The sequence below is a fragment of the Ursus maritimus genome, unplaced genomic scaffold (assembly GCF_017311325.1).
Source record: "Ursus maritimus isolate PB19 unplaced genomic scaffold, ASM1731132v1 scaffold_8, whole genome shotgun sequence".
Lineage (NCBI taxonomy): Eukaryota > Metazoa > Chordata > Mammalia > Carnivora > Ursidae > Ursus > Ursus maritimus.
Genome location: NW_024426996.1, coordinates 14,558,461 through 14,577,235, shown reverse-complemented (window position 1 = coordinate 14,577,235; position 18,775 = coordinate 14,558,461). Strand labels below are relative to the sequence as shown.

Genomic DNA, 18,775 nt, shown 5'->3' with positions numbered 1-18,775 from the left:
AATGTATGTTTCTGAGAACACGTTCATTAGATTCTATATTCAAATATTTAACTCCAGTATATGGCTTACTTTTTCTTCTTCCTAGCACTGTTTTTGAACAAGAGGAATTTACCCTCTTATTTTTATCATATGTTTTAAAGATTTTATTTATTTATTTATTTGAGAGAGAGAAAGTGAGAGAGAGAGAGAGAGAGAGAGAGAGAGAGAGAAGGAGCAGTAGGAGGGGCAGAGAGAGAAGCAGACTCCCTGCTGAGCAGGGAGCCTGATGTGGGACTCGATCCCAGAACCCTGGGATCATGACCTGAACCGAAGGCAGACACAACTGACTGAGCCACCCAGGCGCCTGATCATACTTTTTTATTTAATAGTTAATGGTTTCTGGTTCCAAAGAAGTTTCACATACCCTAAAGTGTAAAATATATTTTTTTTATTTTTTCTAGAAGTTTTATGCCTTTAGCTTATATATTTAAGTCTCTAATCCAACTTAATTTCTGTATAGTATGAAATAGAGCTTGAACTTTATTTTTTCCACACATTTATATTAATTATTAAATTTTAAGTTAAAGATTTTGGGTGAGAAACATAAAAACACAATATACCTAATCAGCACTTAAAAAATTATTTCTTTTAGTTTGCCACTTTTCTTTTTATTATTGTTGATGTTGTTTTCAACGTAGCTTGTGTCTATACAAGAATAGTCCAAACAGAAGTGGGCTAAAATGGGCAAACCACTCCTGCCATTTGCTTCTGTCTCAATTCCACCTTTTCTGAGGATATTTGCTGGATGGTTCAACCTTAGGAGGTCTCACGCATCCTGGGGCCAAACATTCAAATTGCATCACCTGCTACTCTTGTGAAATGCACTAATATTAGCAAATGATTTGATCTTTTACCTAGAAATTCACTTTAGCAGCCATCCACAAAATGTGCACTTGCCCTCCTGGATAGTGGGTCTATAGCAGCCCTCTTTTAAATAAATATATCACAATATTATTTTGCAGGGCTTTAAAAAATTCTACAAAATAAAATATCCAAGTGAAAACTAACATTTTAACATATCTAATTATGGAATCGTCATTATTCTATTGAAATGTTTTTAAGTCTACAATTTCTATTTAATATAGGGTACACATCAGCATTCTTGCTTTAGGGAAACCACAAGCTCCATTGTAATAAAAGGAAAAATAAAAGCTGTGTGATGCAGAATTTAATCTAGCCCAGGGCCTAATAAAAGAAAGGCAATCATTCTGAGCAGTTAATAAAGCCAAGATATAAGCTGCACCTATTAGCAAAATCCAAAAAATTCTCAAAATAACAGTTCACATTTCATACTTTTCTAAAGTCCTATCAATAAAATCAACCAAGGGAAAATAGTAAATGTGTTTCATTTGTACTTTTATAACATAGATATTAACTGGTTCATGGTCAAAAGGTTGATAAAATATTTTAGGAGAAGCCAATACAATCTGTAGTTGTGTTATGATGTCCAGAGAATTTGACTTCTTACCAAGAGTCACCAAGTCTGACTCTCCTAACAATCAGATATTAATACTGTTTGAAAGTTTTTGTCTTCATCATATTTGACTTTCATAAAGCACTAAAGTATTTCAAAATACAGAGCTAATTTATCATTTTTGTGGTTTTTACATGAAACTCAAATACTTGGGGGTGCCTGGGTGGCTCAGTCGTTGAGCGTCTGCCTTCGGCTCAGGGCATGATCCGGCGTTATGGGATCGAGCCCCACATCAGGCTCCTCTGCTGGAAGCCTGCTTCTTTCTCTCCCACTCCCCCTGCTTGTGTTCCCTCTCTCGCTGGCTGTCTCTCTCTGTCAAATAAATAAATGAAATCTTAAAAAAAAATGTGTTAAAAAAAAACTCAAATACTTGGTGCAAAGTGTTACATTCAAAGAAACAAAATGCAGCAACCAAAGGTAATTTAAGAGTAATTGTCAAAAACTAAAGATGTACTATATGTTGGCTAAATAAACATTTAAAAAAAAGTTCCAATTGAAAACCTCTTCAGGGTATGGGATGCCAACTTACTAGTGTTTCCATTTACTTAATTTGATATGTTATTCTCCAAGCATTTGTGTTTTTAAATAAATAATTTTTTAATTCTTAAAAAAAAAGTAATTCTAACTCCTACGTGTAACTCTTGAAAAATATTAAAGGAAATCTAATTTATAAACCATTTCTTTAAAGTTGTATTCTTTTCCTCATTCCTATTGATTTCCAAATTTCCCCACTCCCACTTTCAACTCTCTTCCCTAAATTTCCTTCCATCTGTCTCTTGATGAGACTTTCCCTTTCCTTTCCCTCTTCCTTTCTATCCCTTGCTATTGTCTTTTTCTCTCAAGACAGTACCCATTTGTGCTTTTATTGTTCAGCCTCTAAAGATTATGCCAATCTGCATAGTAAATTGGTTAGACAGAACAGAGAAAAGCATGTCTCTTCATGCATTAATAATTTCTGTCCCTGTTACATACATATCACCCTCTCCAGGAAGTCTCAAGATACTGTAAGGTACCCAGCATTCCAGCGCACCCCCAGCTAGTGGTTATCTCTCAATCAAACTTGACAGAAAGACTGAGGTTAAGCAACTTTCTCAATTAAATCACAGATAATAAGGAATTTGGTTTAGGGCTTTGTCTCCCAAATTAAAACATTTTTTGAGTGAACACCAAGCTTCTTTAAGGTTTAACATGGACAAACTCACCTTATTCATCTTCAAAACTGTTTTCACTGGCATTATAAACCGTCCCCACTTTATGAAAACAAAGGATCTTGATTAAAACAAAGAAAACTAAACCTATGATAATAATTTTGTGCAGTCACTGGGTGAACATGCACCAGTTTTTTTTTCCACAGGATAAATATGGTTTATTCTGATCGTGGGGGATTCTCAAAGAAGCACTTCTAATTACACTACCTGATAAATAAGCAGAAATGTAAAAATCCTTACCCCCCACCCCGTAACTACTTAGGGAATAAGATTCTACCAAATTTTGTGCAACATATAGGACTACTAGGTGTTCCATTGTTAGAATATAAAAGAGAATATAAAGAAGGTTACAACTTAAAATAATATACATCATCTTTCAGGTAAAATAAAAGTGAAATCTATGACAAGAAAATTATATAGTCTACTTCTAATGAGTGATTCCATGTATTTAATTCTACATGGTCCATACTGGGAACATCACACTAAAATCACATTATATCAAATGCTGAAAACCCAAAGAACATTAAATACCACAAAAAGTTTCACCATTTTATGAAAGACTACTATGGTGTTACATCTGTCTAGGCCTAAAAGATCCTAAAGTCAAATATGATTTTACTACCTCTTGAAAAGATGCATGATTTAGAAAGGTAAAATCAATAATATGGGCTCTAGTTTTCAAAGTGTAAAGATATAGGAATTTTGAGTTTTAATTAAAAAGCCACCTCCTTTAGGAAACTTCCCATGATAAGGGTAGAACATATTTTGTCTTACTTAATTTCAATGATCTTAGCACTTTATTCTTATTTGATCTGGTGATTAAATATAGCTAGTATATTTGGCTTCAAAGTCAAGCAAGCCTATAAGCTATTTATGTATAGCTTTTCAATAAGTCTTTAACATTGAGGGGTGCCTGGGTGGCTCATTTGATTAAGCATCTGACTCTTAATTTTGGCTCAGGTCATGATCTCAGGGTTGGAGATCGAACCTTACATTGGGCTCTGTGCTGGGCATGGAGTCTGCTTAAGATTCCCTCTCTCCCTCACCCTCTGCCCCTCCTACCCTTGCTTGCTCGCTCACATTCTCTCTCTCTCAAAATATAAAATAAAAACATAAGTATGTAACATTGAAAATATACTTTTGATCTTTACTATCATTAAATCGTTTTTAACTATAAGTCTGAGAAATGAGAACATGTCTGTAGAAGTAGTATGGCCTACATTAAAATTGTTTGTTAGGGCTTTCCTCTATTTTGTTGAGTTTATTTAGTTAATTCATATTTATATCATTTCCTTTTTCCATGATCAGTGGTCTTCTATTCCTCAAAATTACCAAGCAATGTTTCTATATTTTCCTAGTACTTACCTCTATTATCCTATCCCCTACCCCCTAGCTATTAAACTAATTTCACTCCTTTCAAACTGTATGCCCTTTCCAACCAACTCTAAATTCTTAGAAAATAATTTCATCCCCTCATTCACAGAGAATACAGAATCTGTCTGTACTAGTCAGGGTACAGTCTAAACTGCTGTAACAAAGAGACTCTAAAACCCAGTACTTAAATAAGATAGATGCTTATTTTCTTCTGACATAACATACAAAGGCAGATAGGCAAGCAGTCTAGGCTTTGCACAGTAGGATAGCCAGGATCCCAAACAGACAGGTTGGCTCATGCCCTCACATGATGAAAACATGTGGTTTTCATCTTTGTATCCAAGACTGGTTGCCATTTTAGTCAGTTCCCAGTCAGGTGGAAGGAGAAAGGGTAATCCTGAGTAAGCCACTTAGTGTACCTTTCCTAAAAGATATACACATCATCCCATTCCTATCCCATTAGCCCAAACATAGTCACATAACCACATTACCTGCAAGGGAGACCATTGCAAGGGAGGTTCTATTACTAATAAGAATAAAAGAAAATTAATACCAGAGGACAATTTAGCAGTCCCCATCAAAACAGTAGATAGAAAATTTTTCAAATTATTTCTGTATATCATAGCTCTAACCTTAACCATAAACCACAAAACATACCTGGATCCACACCCTTATTCTTATTCCCTTTGGTTAGTTGAGGACTTATTCAACCTCCTTTCATCTTGAACCTATCTTTATCTCATTTTCCAGGAGCCTTCCTCTGTCATTTATTCTCCTTCTCTTGTAGCTTCAAATATACCATGTCTACTGGCTTGGGAGCTTTAAAGTCAGCATAGTGGAAATATTTACACCATAGAAATGGGCAAATGGCACAAATCTGAAGTTTTGTTCCTCTAAAGAGCCAGTTTTTAAACTTTTGTTAGCACAACATCATCTTCAATTCATTCTTTGCATACCAGTCAGAGACTTCTTAACCCACAAGGTGAATCATGATCATGTGATCAACTTCTCCAATATCATAAATCTGGGTAGTTGTCTCTTTCATGTGCTCTTAAAAAGCCTTGAACATTTTCATCCTACCACTTATCGCACTGTGTTGCAATAACCTGTTTACTTGTTTTATCCCGCTATTAGACTGTTTAAAGATAGAAAGTATTTCTCTCGTGTATTCCCAGCACCTAAAACAACCCTAACACAGAATTAATGCTTAAAAACTGTCTGTGGGATAAATGAATGAAATAACAAATAAATGTTTTTTCCCCAAAATATATGCTAACCTCCACATTAGTCCTTTTTTTTTTGACAATTGTGGTTTTATTTTTTAATAATTTTTTATTATGTTATGTTAGTCACCATACAGTATATCCTTAGTTTTTGATGTAGTGTTCCTTGATTCATTGTTTCCACATTACTCCTTTTAAGCAATATCCCTGTTACCCTTTACTCTGTTTATGAACCATACATAATCTACATGGATAGAATACAGTTAATCTATCCATCCCAATCACACTTTTTAAACAGCAGCAATAAACTTGACTAGGCTTTTAAATATTAGAAATAGCTACTCTCATCAAAGTCACTGAAAATGTTCTCTTGCGTTTTATTTGCTCACATTGTACAAAGTTTGGCTTGGAATAGAACTGCAGCCTCAGCCTCCACCTTACAAAAGCCTTCTGTGAAAGAAAGTAGTTTTTGACAGCTAGCTTCTGTAGCTGGAGGATTTCCACAAAAAAATCTGAATATGCTGCTGTTCCTTAAAATAAAACCCTCTCCCTCATTCATGTAAATTATGTTGCTTGAGAAGGATTATTTCCACAGATGAGTACAGAATAATTAATGTAATGTACAAATCCCCTCTCTAACTAGAATTTTGACATAATCTACTTCCAAATTCCATCCCTCAGGAAATTTAGCACAAGTTCAGTATCTTTTTCTGTATATAAATGACACCGCCCTCAAAAAAAAGTGTTTTCTTTGTAATAGCTTATCTCAGTATCTTAGAGCCTTTTTTTTGTCAAGTGGTAGTAGTCTAATTTCATTTTATCTCATATTCAAATACTTTAACTATCTCTCAACCTCTATTTAAATTAGATGACTTTCATTAATATTGTCTACTCAAATATTAAATAATTTTTTAAAACAGAAATATACTGGCCATCTACTGTGTGCCTGGCCCTCTTTTAGGCATTGAAAAACCAGAAATAAAAAGCTAATACAAGATTCCTCCCCTTGGGGAGTTTATATTATAGTAAGGTAGAAAGACAGTAAACATAAAAACAAATAAACCATATACTTTCAATGAAGAGTAAATGTTCTAAGGAAAAGAAAGACCATGTGAAGGAACAGCAAATGTGTCAGGTGAGGGAATAGGCAGGACAGGGTGGGCTATCTGACACAGGATAATCAGACAAGGGTTTCCTGAAAGAATGACATATAAACTCTGATGGGAAAAAGATATCCTAGCGTACAGTGAAGGGGAAAGGATCCCAAAAAGAGGGAATACAGCAGCAAACTCAAATACCCGGAGGTGCATAGGAAAGTAGTGTGTTTGACTGACAGAAAGTCAGTAATGATCAGAGAACAGTGATTTTAAATCACATGGTCTCCCACCATATTTAATTTTATTTTCTTTAAGAGAATACATACTCATAATGTTAATCATAAGCTTATCAAGCTACCAACATAAAGTCTCTATGCACAGAATTGGGAGTAGGTGGCCACTGGCACATTGTTGTATTTCGAAGATACAGATATAAATCACTTCAAGAGCGTAAATTAAATAATTAGCAATACTAAAGCATAACTTAAAAATTAGGAGATGATGAGTCTTGAGTCTTTATTACCTTTTTCTTTAATAGTATTTAATTGTGAGCTTATACATTTTGATTTTTAATAATGGCTATGTTTAATAACTGGGTGACAAAACTCCTTAGCATTTGACAACTGGTTCCTGCAAGCTGGTGCCTGCCAGCTCCAGCACACCACCAAGGCATGCTCTCTGTGAGTGACGGCTCTCTAATCTGTCCAGAAACCTAAAAGGATCTATGGAAATATTTAATTTCTAATTTCATATCCTGCTCCCTCTGCCAAATGGCTTCTCCCATTTCCCCCACACTCACCTGAAAACAAACAAAAAATAAAATAAAAAAGGAAAAACTGCTTTGTAGATATATCATTTGTAGCGTATCCTGGAAAATAAACTGAGGGTTTCTTTTTTTAATTTTTTATGATTTCTCACATATTCACGTTAAGGTTGAAAGCCAGGGCTCTAGAATTCCATATTAGCTCTTAGCAGTGAAAAACTAATAAAATTGCTTTAGGGCAACCATATAACAAACTTAAACTTAATACTAAGATTACTAAGATGCTCTTTAATGTGCCTAAGCTTTGAGATAAAAACTGATGATTATGTGCCTGCATGTCTAAGTAGAGGTAACTTTTTTAAGTGCTAAGTTCCTTTTGCAAAAGCAAAATACACAAGAATGAGGTACTAAATAACCAGGATTACCATGTTCCAAGTTGATAAATAAAAGAACATTGTTAGAACTGTAGCACACTAAACACTGACTTATCATATACTTTTATTCTTTTTCTATTCTTAGCCACATCATCATTATCACCCATCTAAATTTCATTTTAACAAATGGCTTACCAAACGTTAAAAATTTTCACTGTCGTGCTCGCTTTGGCAGGACATATACTAAAATTAGAACGACAGAGATTAACATGGCCCCTGAGCAAGGATGACACGCAAATTCATGAAGCATTCCATATTTTTTTTTAAAAATTTTTTTCACTGTCTGTTGGAGGCCTAGAACAGATGTTACTATTTATTTTGAAGAGGAAACAAACAAACATACACAAATGACCAGTAATAGTACTCCTAAAGATGCAAAAAATTAAAACAGTTTACAGATTGGCTCTCTAGTATAAGGAAGAGTTTAAATAATAAGAATAAATTACATTAAATACATATAAAATTCATTGTGCATATATATGAAATGTGAAAGTATAAAATCATAATGGTTTTTAAATATGTACTTCAGTTATAAGCAAAGTGTACAAATTACAAAAGATCATGGGCTTACACAGGGACAACTGCAAAATGGTTTTCTTTAACAATAATTTGTCTACACCACTATTTTTGCATATTTTACACATATCGAAAGACAGATGTACAATTTTACATGGAGAATTGTTTTAAATGAGCTGTACATAGTATCATAAAACCTAAGCTAATAGGCAAATTGGCCTCAAGGCCTTACTAACAAATGTGGCTTTCAAGAACACCAAAAGAAATGGCCTGGATACTAATTAAATAGAACTGACTATAATTCACTAACTCTTTAGTGTGGTACTACATTTGGTATCAGAATAAGGATTGCCTTTGGCTATAGAGTTTACTCGAAACCATGGACAGAGTGGACTGCTCATCTTTCACCTAGCTTATTACACATCAGATGGAGCATTTAGTTATGTGTGGCTTAAGGAACAGATTATGTTCTAAATCACAAGGACTTGGTTACTGAAGAGCAAGAGTGAGTTAGTTATATGTGGTCTAGGAATCCATATGAGTTAGAGGTTTTGCAATATATGAAAACCTATAATAAAAAAATAAATAAAATCTACTAAAATTATTGGAAATGTTAGCAATATTTTTAAAAGTGAAGAAATATTATGATTAAAAAATAAAACAGCCACCATAACCAAGTACTCAGTGTTAAAATCCTAATAATATAACATATTGATATTATATAACTCCCTGATAGAATGCACCAGAAAGGGCATTCTTCCTCCAAATTCATAACCTTAATCGAATCATAAGAAAACATCAGACAAGCCCAAATTGAAGAATGTTCTACAGAATACTTGACCATTATTCATTCAAAGTATGAAAGTCACAAGGAACTGGTATAGGTTGGAGGTAAGGAGACATACATGGTAAGTAAATGCAAGTAGGATCCTGCACTGGACTTGGAACAGAAAAGGACATTAGTGGAAAAACAGGAAATTGGTTAAGTCTGTAGTTTGTTAATAGTGATGGATCACTGTTAATTTCTTTGTTTTGTTCATTCTTCAATGGCTATGTAAAGCGTTAACTGTAGGGAAGCTGAGTAAAGACTACATATGGAAACTACTGTCTTTGCAAATCTCTTATAAATCTAACATGATATCAAAATTACATGTTTAAAAAACACATGAATTTACAATACATAAATAAAGAGAAAAATAGTAATTACATATTTTATCACCAAACAAACCAAACATTTGATTGTTGATTTGCTGTTGATTTGATTTGTCATTTTCTCTTTTTCTGTCTTCCTTTCCTTTTCTTTATAGTAAAACCTCTGAACACTCATCTTTGGTAAGGCTGAGCAACACTGAGAAGGGCACTCATTCTGCAACCTGAGTGCCTAGCTTAGAGTCTCTCTCTACCACTTACTGTGTGATTGGGGTAAACTACACCTAAAAAATAAAATTTAAATTTAAAAACTAAATTAAATAAATTAATTTCTTGTGCCCAGTTTCCTTACTGTACAAACAGGAAAAATAATATCTGCCACATACAGTTGCTGTAAGAATAAATGAATTAATATATGCAAAGCACTTAGAAGAGTGCGTGCATAAAGTGAGCACCATTTGACAGAAGTTTGGAGGCAGAGTGACAGCTCCCACTCTAGAAGGCAAAGTGGGGTAACTCTTTCCCTCCGTTTACTCTCTTGCTATAATGGAGCTGACATCACTGGAAGATGGCTCTAGTTGATCAGATACTGGTGATGGAAATTTTTGACTCCTGAAAGTATAATGTGTGAAGGGGCAGCATTAGCAGAATCAAGCAAACAAAAAGTTCCCAGCACTCCAGACAAACTCTCTCAGATTGAAATCAGGCTGTGTTCTCAGCTGCCTACCTCTTTTTTGCTAGCCCCCCTAACTCCAGTGCTCCTGCTGCTCTGTGAGCCATCGTATGCCCTTCTAACAAATTGCCTTGCTGCTCAAGTTTGTAAATGTTGGGTTCCCTTATTTGTGGCCAACCACAAACATGCTGTGTGTATGCCCTGATGTTGTTATCCAAAGTCTGTGAGAAGTGTCCCTGAGTCTTCTTCTGAAAACGCTGTCCTCAGATTACACTTTGACTGAAAAGGAACAAAGTTTCTTGAGTTGGTGTTTGAGACAATAAGTTAAAGGGAAAGGAAACCCTATTGGAATGTAGGCTCATTGAGAAAGGACGCACAGGCGTTTCACCATATCCCAATTGCCCATCATGCAAGTTCTCTCCAGGTCCAGGATGAAGAGCAAACAAAGATGGAGGCCCATTATTCACGGAGATTTAACGGACAATACAACTATTGATTAGACTGATGCAAAAAATGGCCCAGTTTGGGTTTGTTCTCAAGACAACTCATTATACATTAAACACTAGAAGTCTAATCCGTATCCTTCAATGGGTGCCTCATAATAAGACTTTGATACTAGAGAACAGCCATGGGTATCTTCGTGTTTTGCATATAGGAAAAATTATTTGCGAAGACGGAATAATTACTGAAGGGCCTAGATTAACACGTAAATGCAATATTACTTATATGATTGATGAGACCTCAGGAGAAATTCATTAGGTCTCATAAGAAAAACTCTTAATTAAAAATTCAGATTATTAGATTACAAGCTTGGATTGGGTAAGATTTCATAAGAAACTACAAAATAATACTGAAATAGTTAATCATATGAAAGCGCAAGCAAGTCTCCAATAGAGTTTGTGAATGTAATGTACATTGAAAATGTTATGCACTGCTAATCAAGAATCAAAATTTCTAATGAAGAATCATACCATTAGTGTGATATATTTAAAGATATTCCTAAAAAAAAAACATATTCCCTCAAGGTGAACATTGCATTAATTTTTAAAATTCATCCTATTGTAATTCTGATAATTGCTTGGTTTTGTATTTTATTATGGATTTGCTGGATATTTATACAACTGCAAACTGCTCAGAAAAAGGAGAAACAGAAATGGAGATAATTAAAAAACTATAGTGCAACTATAAACTAGTAGCAAAAATGAGAAATTGCAAAGGTAAATACAGTTCTAAAAAAAACACTTAATTTTTCCCTAGTGCCAAAGGGAAGAGTACTCCTCCCCCTCCTTTACATTTACCTTAGAAAACTTGATCAAATGCTTTCTCTGTCTTTTTGAGATGTATATAAATCTTTTAAAAGATTAATAAACCACACACTGGTTCTGCATCCCAGGAATGCATTTCTCAGAGACCTCAGAGCAATTTCTTTGAAGTGTGAACTTCTAGGAGGGTGGATGGCATTCCTTTCCCGGGCTCTGTGGGAATTTAAACTTCTGTTTGGCTTCATGACGCTACTTCTTGTTTGTCATAAAGATACAAGTTTAGGTGCAAACTTCCAATTATACAATAAATGCTATGGGGATGTAATGTACAGCACGGTGACTATAGTCAATAATATCGTACTGCATATTTGAAAGTTGCTAAGAGAGAAGATCTTAAAAGTTCTCATCATAAAAAGAAAAAAAAAATGTAACCCTGTGTGGTGCCAGATGGTAACTGGACTTAATGTGGTGATCATTTCACCATGTATACAAATACGAATCATTATGCTGCACACCTGAAACTAATATAATGTTAGATGTCAATTATACTTTAATTAAGAAAAAAAGATAAAAGAAATTTTATTTTTTTTCTTTCAATAAAGACAATTAGCACAAATGTAATGAATTGGGATCTGCCTACCTAGCTCTATCAAAGGGTGAGATTTCTTTCATTGCAATCTCCTCAGCAGATTTTTTGGGATGAGCATCTCAGTCTGATGAATCTTTATCCAATAATAAAACTGTTTCACTCTTTTCTACATGGGAAGGATTCACTGGGATCCCACGAGATTTTATTTCTAATTTATATTTCCCCAACCCAGCTTAGTAGTAACGGGATATAGTGGGAATAATTCCTACGGAAGCTCATTAACTTCTCTCTGAATAAACCCATGCCCAGTTGTGGAAAGCCATGTAGGATGCGCCGACACAGAAACATCAAATAAAACAAAAACCGGGGGCGCCTGGGTGGCACAGCAGTTAAGCGTCTGCCTTCGGCTCAGGGCGTGATCCCGGAGTTATGGGATCGAGCCCCACGTCAGGCTCCTCCGCTATGAGCCTGCTTCTTCCTCTCCCACTCCCCCTGCTTGTGTTCCCTCTCTCACTGGCTGTCTCTATCTCTGCCAAATAAATAAATAAAATCTTTTAAAAAAAAAAAAGTAAAAAAATAAAAAAATAAAACAAAAACCGATTAATATAATCTACCAGCAATGCTGGAAGGAAAAAATAAAACAAAACTTCTGAATAATGTGTTTTTTGATGTTAATTCAGTATTAGTCTGATACCAAAATAAGGAGCACTAGAGAGATGTAATGTTAACACACAAGTGAATAGTGTTCCCATGACACAATAGGCAATGAACTACAAACACTTTGAAGGAATTATAATATGGTAAAATAAATCTTCAGAAGGCTGGAACCATGCCAATTTTAACTCATTTTTTTTACAACATTCTATAAAAATGTCGAAAAACTTTCAGTGTTAAAGCTGATGACATTGACAAGATTGAGTGATTATAAGGTTTGAGTGCCTAGATACGTGGTTTTGTACAATGGAGAAAGAAGTGTATTCATGGTGTTTTGTAAAGCTAAAAGCACTTTCTTTGATGGTTGGTTGTTTGCAGTGCAGGTCATCAAAGAAAGACATTGTCATGTCTGTTTTTCTACTCTTTTGTACAATGTATGTGAAATAAAGAACATTTCCTAGACTGCAGACTGTAGAACACCAGTGTCCCACGAGACATTATTTATATTCAACAAGAAACAATAAAAAGCAAGGAGGTTTTGTGGTTAAATAACTCTGAGAATTCCCTACTTGAAGTTTTATAATCTAGGTAAACATATTAAAGGTTATGAGGAAACATATCATAAACAATTCCAATTAATTAGAACTTCCCCAATTACTTGACCATGAATTCTCCTCCCCTTTCTTTTTACCCATTTAACAATATATAACGATAATAATAATAATAATGACAAAAGTAGCTATCACTTATTAGGCACTTACTATATGTCACAGTTTTATGTACTACTTTACATGTAAGGCTCACTAATCCTTATAAAAAAAACCATATGAGGAACATACTATCATGGTTATCCCCATTTCACAAAAGAAGAAACAGAGGTTTAGAAGAATTAAGTAATTTGCCCAAGGTCACTCAACTTGTGGTAGAGAAAGAACCTGAATCTAGAAAGACTACCTCTTAGCAACTTTGCTTAGCTGCCTCTTCTTCCTTAGCAAAGAGCTGTGCATGCTCAGACCATTCACTACCTCAGGAAGGTTATTGCTTTCACTTCAATTCTTCTCTCTTCATTCTTTGAATGACTTCCATTCCATGTCTGGTTGGAGTTATGTTCCCTGGTTTCCATACCTATCAGCTACGTTATCATTGTTTCATTGTCCCTTCCCTCTGTTCTGGCTATGCTTCTCAAGTTTGTCCTCCACAGTGCTCTGTGTCTCTGTTCCCTCATCTAGATAATAGTAAATAGAAGAGTAATACTACCCACCTCATAGGTTATTGTGAGGCTTAAACAAACTAAGACTTACAGTGAAATGTCCTTTGAACAGCCATCTGGCCATAGCAGGAGCTCAGTGAATATTAAAATTAATATTCACCACCTATATTATTCTTGCTATTTTCCTCACTGATTCAGTCTCTACACAGAGTCAGCCGCTGTGTGATACAGAAACAATATACTGGTAACAGGTGTATAACAGCATTTGACTGCCTAAAAATGTAGTATATACACAGTAGTAGGACTATAAACCAGTTTTTGAGTCGGTAGATCTTTATTTCTGCCAAGGGTATGAAGTAACAAAGAAACAAAAGGTCTTCATATCTACTTTCGGAAGAGCAAGATTTTTGTTCTTTCTTCCTTGCCACGTAGACTATCCGTTGCTTTTCTCAGTCTAGTTTCCATGGTCTTGCAATGGAAAATCCCTTGGAATTTAACGAAAATAATCAGTCCTTGTTTTTGTTCCCGATGTGACTTTGTGTGTTTCCCTCTGTTTTTGTAGTTATTTAAGTTGGAATGTAGGAATGAATGCGTTAAAGGAAGCCAGTGAGAGGCTATTTTTAACCAAAATCATGGAATCTTCTCTTAAAGGATATTCTTCAGACAAAATTCGCCATCTTCTAAAAGCACTTCTGAGATTTCTTTCCAGTTCCTTACTTAAAACTTGGACATTTACTTATTTGAAGAAAGCAGTTATATAAGTTCAGTGTTATTTCATGCATGAAATTCAGAGAAGCCTAAAATCTATATAGTTGCCTCTACTTTTAAAGAACCGTATGGGCTAACAAATCAAATCACTGTCAGTTGTCAGTTTGTATCCCTTGATCTGTACAGCAGTAGATTATAACTGGATTGCTTCCACCCTTGGGATCTAAAGCTGCCTTGCCCAGTGCTTGGGGGCAGCACTGGCTCTCTAGCCTAGAGCAGTGGTTCTCAACAAGGGCTTTGGGGAGGTGTTCTTACCACCTTATTCCCACAGAGATTCTGTTACTGCTCTCTCCCATGACTACCTAAAGGGGCAGTATTACTGCCTAGTAATGAATAATAGTAACTACAGCAGCTAACACTTTTAGTGTTTACTCTGTGCCAGGCACTGTTCTAAATTAACTCACTTAATTTCATTCTCATAGCAGCCTCATGAGGTAGGTTCTATTATTAGCCCCATTTTAGAGATGAGGAAATTGAGGCAGAGAGAAGTGAGAAAACTTGTCCAAGGTCACACAGCTAATAAGTGCCAGGGCTAGTAAATGGCACAGCAGAGATTCAAATCCAGACAGCCTGGCTCCAGAGTTCTTGCTCTTCATCTCAAGGCTCTGCTGAGCAAGGGTGGCGTGGAACTCCTCATGTACATGAGGGTTGGGGTGGAGAGGAAGGTCTTCATCTCTACAGCCCACTCCACTTCTAGCTCCCCACCTAAGAGTAGCCTGAGGCAGAGTAACCCTGTTGGTTTGTTAATGATACTTCTCAGTGTCAGCAAAGACTAATGAAAGGGAAATTTAAAGGCTGAACCAACAGGATTTGGAAATTGATGGATAGAAAGCAAGTTAGAGCCTGTTTGGTAGAATGCACTGTTAACAGAAATAGAGAATCATATCTGCCTTCAGGGAACTTCAGCTGCATTCAGGAAAGATCAGAGTGTAAACACCATTTGAATTCAATGAAGAAAATAGCAAGATTTGCTCCAGGTGTTATAGGAGGACAAAGAAGGAGCACTTTACGAGCTGGGCAAGGAAAGATCATCAAGAAAAGCTTAAAATACCAAAATCCATTTTCTAAGATTATAGACCAATAAATCCAGTATTCTCCCTTTACAAGAAATCAACAAAAACTTTTTTAAAGTGTTGCCTCTGCTTGTCATAGTCAAATAGAAACACCGCAATGACATTAAAGGTGATTCTAGTGTTAAATTTTCTATTAATTTTAAACTATTTTTATCAAAATGTCTTATCCACAAACTTTTTCCTTTTTGTTGTTTTTGTTTTGTTACCAGAAATGGGCCACATAAACTGATATGTAATCTAAATATATTCTTGCCCTTCTCTGTATGGTACTTTTAAGAATATTCATCACCTGTATGAAAATACTGAATTATTATATTATACATCTAAAACTAATACAACAGTGTATGTTAACTAACTGGCATTAAAATAAAAACTTAAAATTAAAAAAGAAAACCATGAATGGTATAACTTTACAATCAGTAAATTGATTGTATTTCTGGGGATACTATAATAAAATTTTGTTAAAACCTACTTAAAAAAAGAATATTCATCACCAGATAGGAAACACAGCTGCCATCATTGAAAAGAGCTATAAGTAGTGGTTTATTCTGCATTTCTAAACATCAGGTGTTCTAAAAAAGCTCAAGAGAGTCAAGGTATTTTTATTGTCCCTAAATATTCCAGGCATAATGCAATTCTCACTGTTCAAATGCCTACATTAAAATTACTTCCATTAATCCATTAATTATACACTAATGCACAAATCTAAACCTTTTTTTAAAAAGGTTGACTTTTTAAAAGGGTGATGTGACTCTTGGTCATATCAGAAATAATCACAACAGAAATGATTTAAGTTAAAGACGGTCTTCAATAATGTTGGTGATATCTAATATCAAGCTGTACCTAGAAATTTGTCTAAAAATTGGATCTACTGTGTCATTGTTCACATTCTTGTGATAAAAATGGAACTCACTTTATTGAATTGAGGCTTCTAAATACATAGAAAAGAAAATCTAATATAAGAAAACACAAGAGAATAAAGAGGTAGGCTATGTACAGCTTCTGAGGTTACCACTGGAGACGTGATCACCCAGATCAAGGAAGCTGAGTTAGGTATTGAAGACTGGCATGTTGAGGGATTAACTAGAAGAACTGGACTGCCATCCAGGTGTCCCAACTCTAGCTCTAGCTTCATCACCTCCCGAGCTCTGGCGCTCAGCTTCAGCATGTGTAAAATAAGGCATTGGACTAGACTATCACCAGTGTCAAAGTGTACAAAATCTAAGATTCTAAACTCTCCATTTGTTGTCTTAATGTCTTAAATTCTGCATTTTCTGTCATGTGAAAATTTGCATGCTTCTCACTATTAAAAATTATAGTTTAAAATTACGTATGGTTTTAGACTATCATGCAACTATTTTCTAAACCAGAAATGGAGTGCGTTTTATGCAATGTAAAATAGTTGATCACGACAATGGCACTAGTCTACTGCTTTGGAGAAACACCAGAGATTTCCTGAATTGCTTCTTTAGGGAACAATGAGACTAAGTAATCATTAATTCATTAATTCATTCAATACAGTTTCATGAAGTACCCCTATATGCCCAGTCCCTTTTTTGAACATTGGCAAATCAGAGATGAATGTTAATGGTCTTTTCCTTCCAGGGGCTCACAGGAAGGAAGGAAGGAAGGAAGGAAGGAAGGAAGGAAGGAAGGAAGGAAGGAAGGAAGGAAAGATATTAAGTCCAATTAAAATACAGTTTTTTAAGCGTTATGATACACTATAAATAGGAGACTATGGAAACTCAGAAGAGAGATTTTGATTCATTCATTCTACAAAATTTATCAAGCACCTGCTCTGTGCCAAGCACCACTGTAAGTACCATGTTATATAGCAGTGAAAAATAAAAGTAAAAAAGACACTGCCTCGTTGTACAACAGAAAATAAACCCAAAAAATCAAATAAATATACACTATATTGTTATATATTGATGACGGCTATTAAGAAAAATAAAATGAGGGGATATAGACTGGTAAAGGATTCCATTTTAGGCAGAGAAGTCAGGGATAGCCTCTGTGATGATGTGACATTGGGGCAGACATGAATGAAGCATAGAATCACTAAGGATATCCAAGTGAGTGGTCCGGGCAAAGAAAGCATCTACACAAAAGGCCCTGAGGCAGGAACCCACTTAACTTGGGAGTGGAGAGAGACAGGGAAGGTTACAGAGTCTCAAAGCAGCTAAGGACTAGATCATGTGGGGCCTGCTGAACATTGCAAGAAGGCTGGGTTTGCTTCTGGGAGAATGGCAAGTCACCAAAGGTTTTTGAGCAGAATGACATGATCACATTTTTAATTGTAAAGAATGACTCTAGATGCTGTATGGAGAATAAACTATAAAGAGGCAGAAGCAGAGAATAAGAGTGGAAGCATAGAGAAAAAATTTAGGAGATAATTATTGTATTTATGTTATAATATACATATATGTGTGATTAAATCATATTCTAGGGTATATTAATATATAATGACAAATTATATTTCCATGTTTATATTTATAACATTATATACATCAAGTACGTATACTATATTATTTGTACTAAAATACAACATTCTTATATTTCAAGATTATCATTACATTCAAATATATTTTATATATAATACATTATATAATTATAATATGTAATCCATGTTGTGTTATATTGTTTTATACTTTTGTATTTTTAGAAAAAGATGATGATGTCTTAGAGTAGGGGAAGTAGCTGTCAGGGCAGAAGGAAGTACTCATTTGAGGGAAATATTTTGCTGTTATATCTAACAGGACTCGCCAATGGGTTTTCTGTGAGATGTGAGAGAAAAAAGGCATTGTGGAAGACTGCTAAGTTTTAGCTTGAGCAACTATGTGAATAATTATGCCATTTACTGAAATAAAGAATAAGGTGAAGAAGGGATAAAGAGTGGGGCTGAAAATGAAAAGTTTTATTTTGGACATAATAAATTTGAGATGAATGTAGATGAGATGTTAATTATGTATACAGGTCTGGAAAGACTGGTCAAAGAAGTCAGGGTTGGAAACACAGATTTGGGTTATTTATATGTATTTAGCCACAGGATTAGGTGAGCAAGTATAGGAAGCAGAAAGGGAAGGAAAGAATTATGATAATTGAGTTATCAATTACCCAATATTTCAAAACCATGAGATCAAGAAACCAGCAAAGGAGCCATCAGTCGGACCAGAGAAAACGTGGGAGAGCGACCCGGGTAGCAGGGCGACCCCATCAAGACCTGCTGAGGAGAATAGGTCCTAAGAGAACTAAGAATTGACCAGCAG

The 18,775-nt window shown here is 35.1% G+C and overlaps 1 protein-coding gene and 1 non-coding gene across 6 annotated transcripts in view; one reads left to right on the top strand and one right to left on the bottom strand.

The window, feature by feature from the left end:
- The window catches only part of MAPK10 (mitogen-activated protein kinase 10), a 575,903-nt gene that overhangs the window by 215,259 nt on the left and 341,869 nt on the right, over positions 1–18,775 (bottom strand). The gene's annotated exons all lie outside the window — the stretch shown is intronic.
- Positions 7,772–7,873, top strand: LOC121101613. Its single transcript, XR_005833596.1, has one exon. It is a non-coding gene; the product is annotated as a U6 spliceosomal RNA (small nuclear RNA).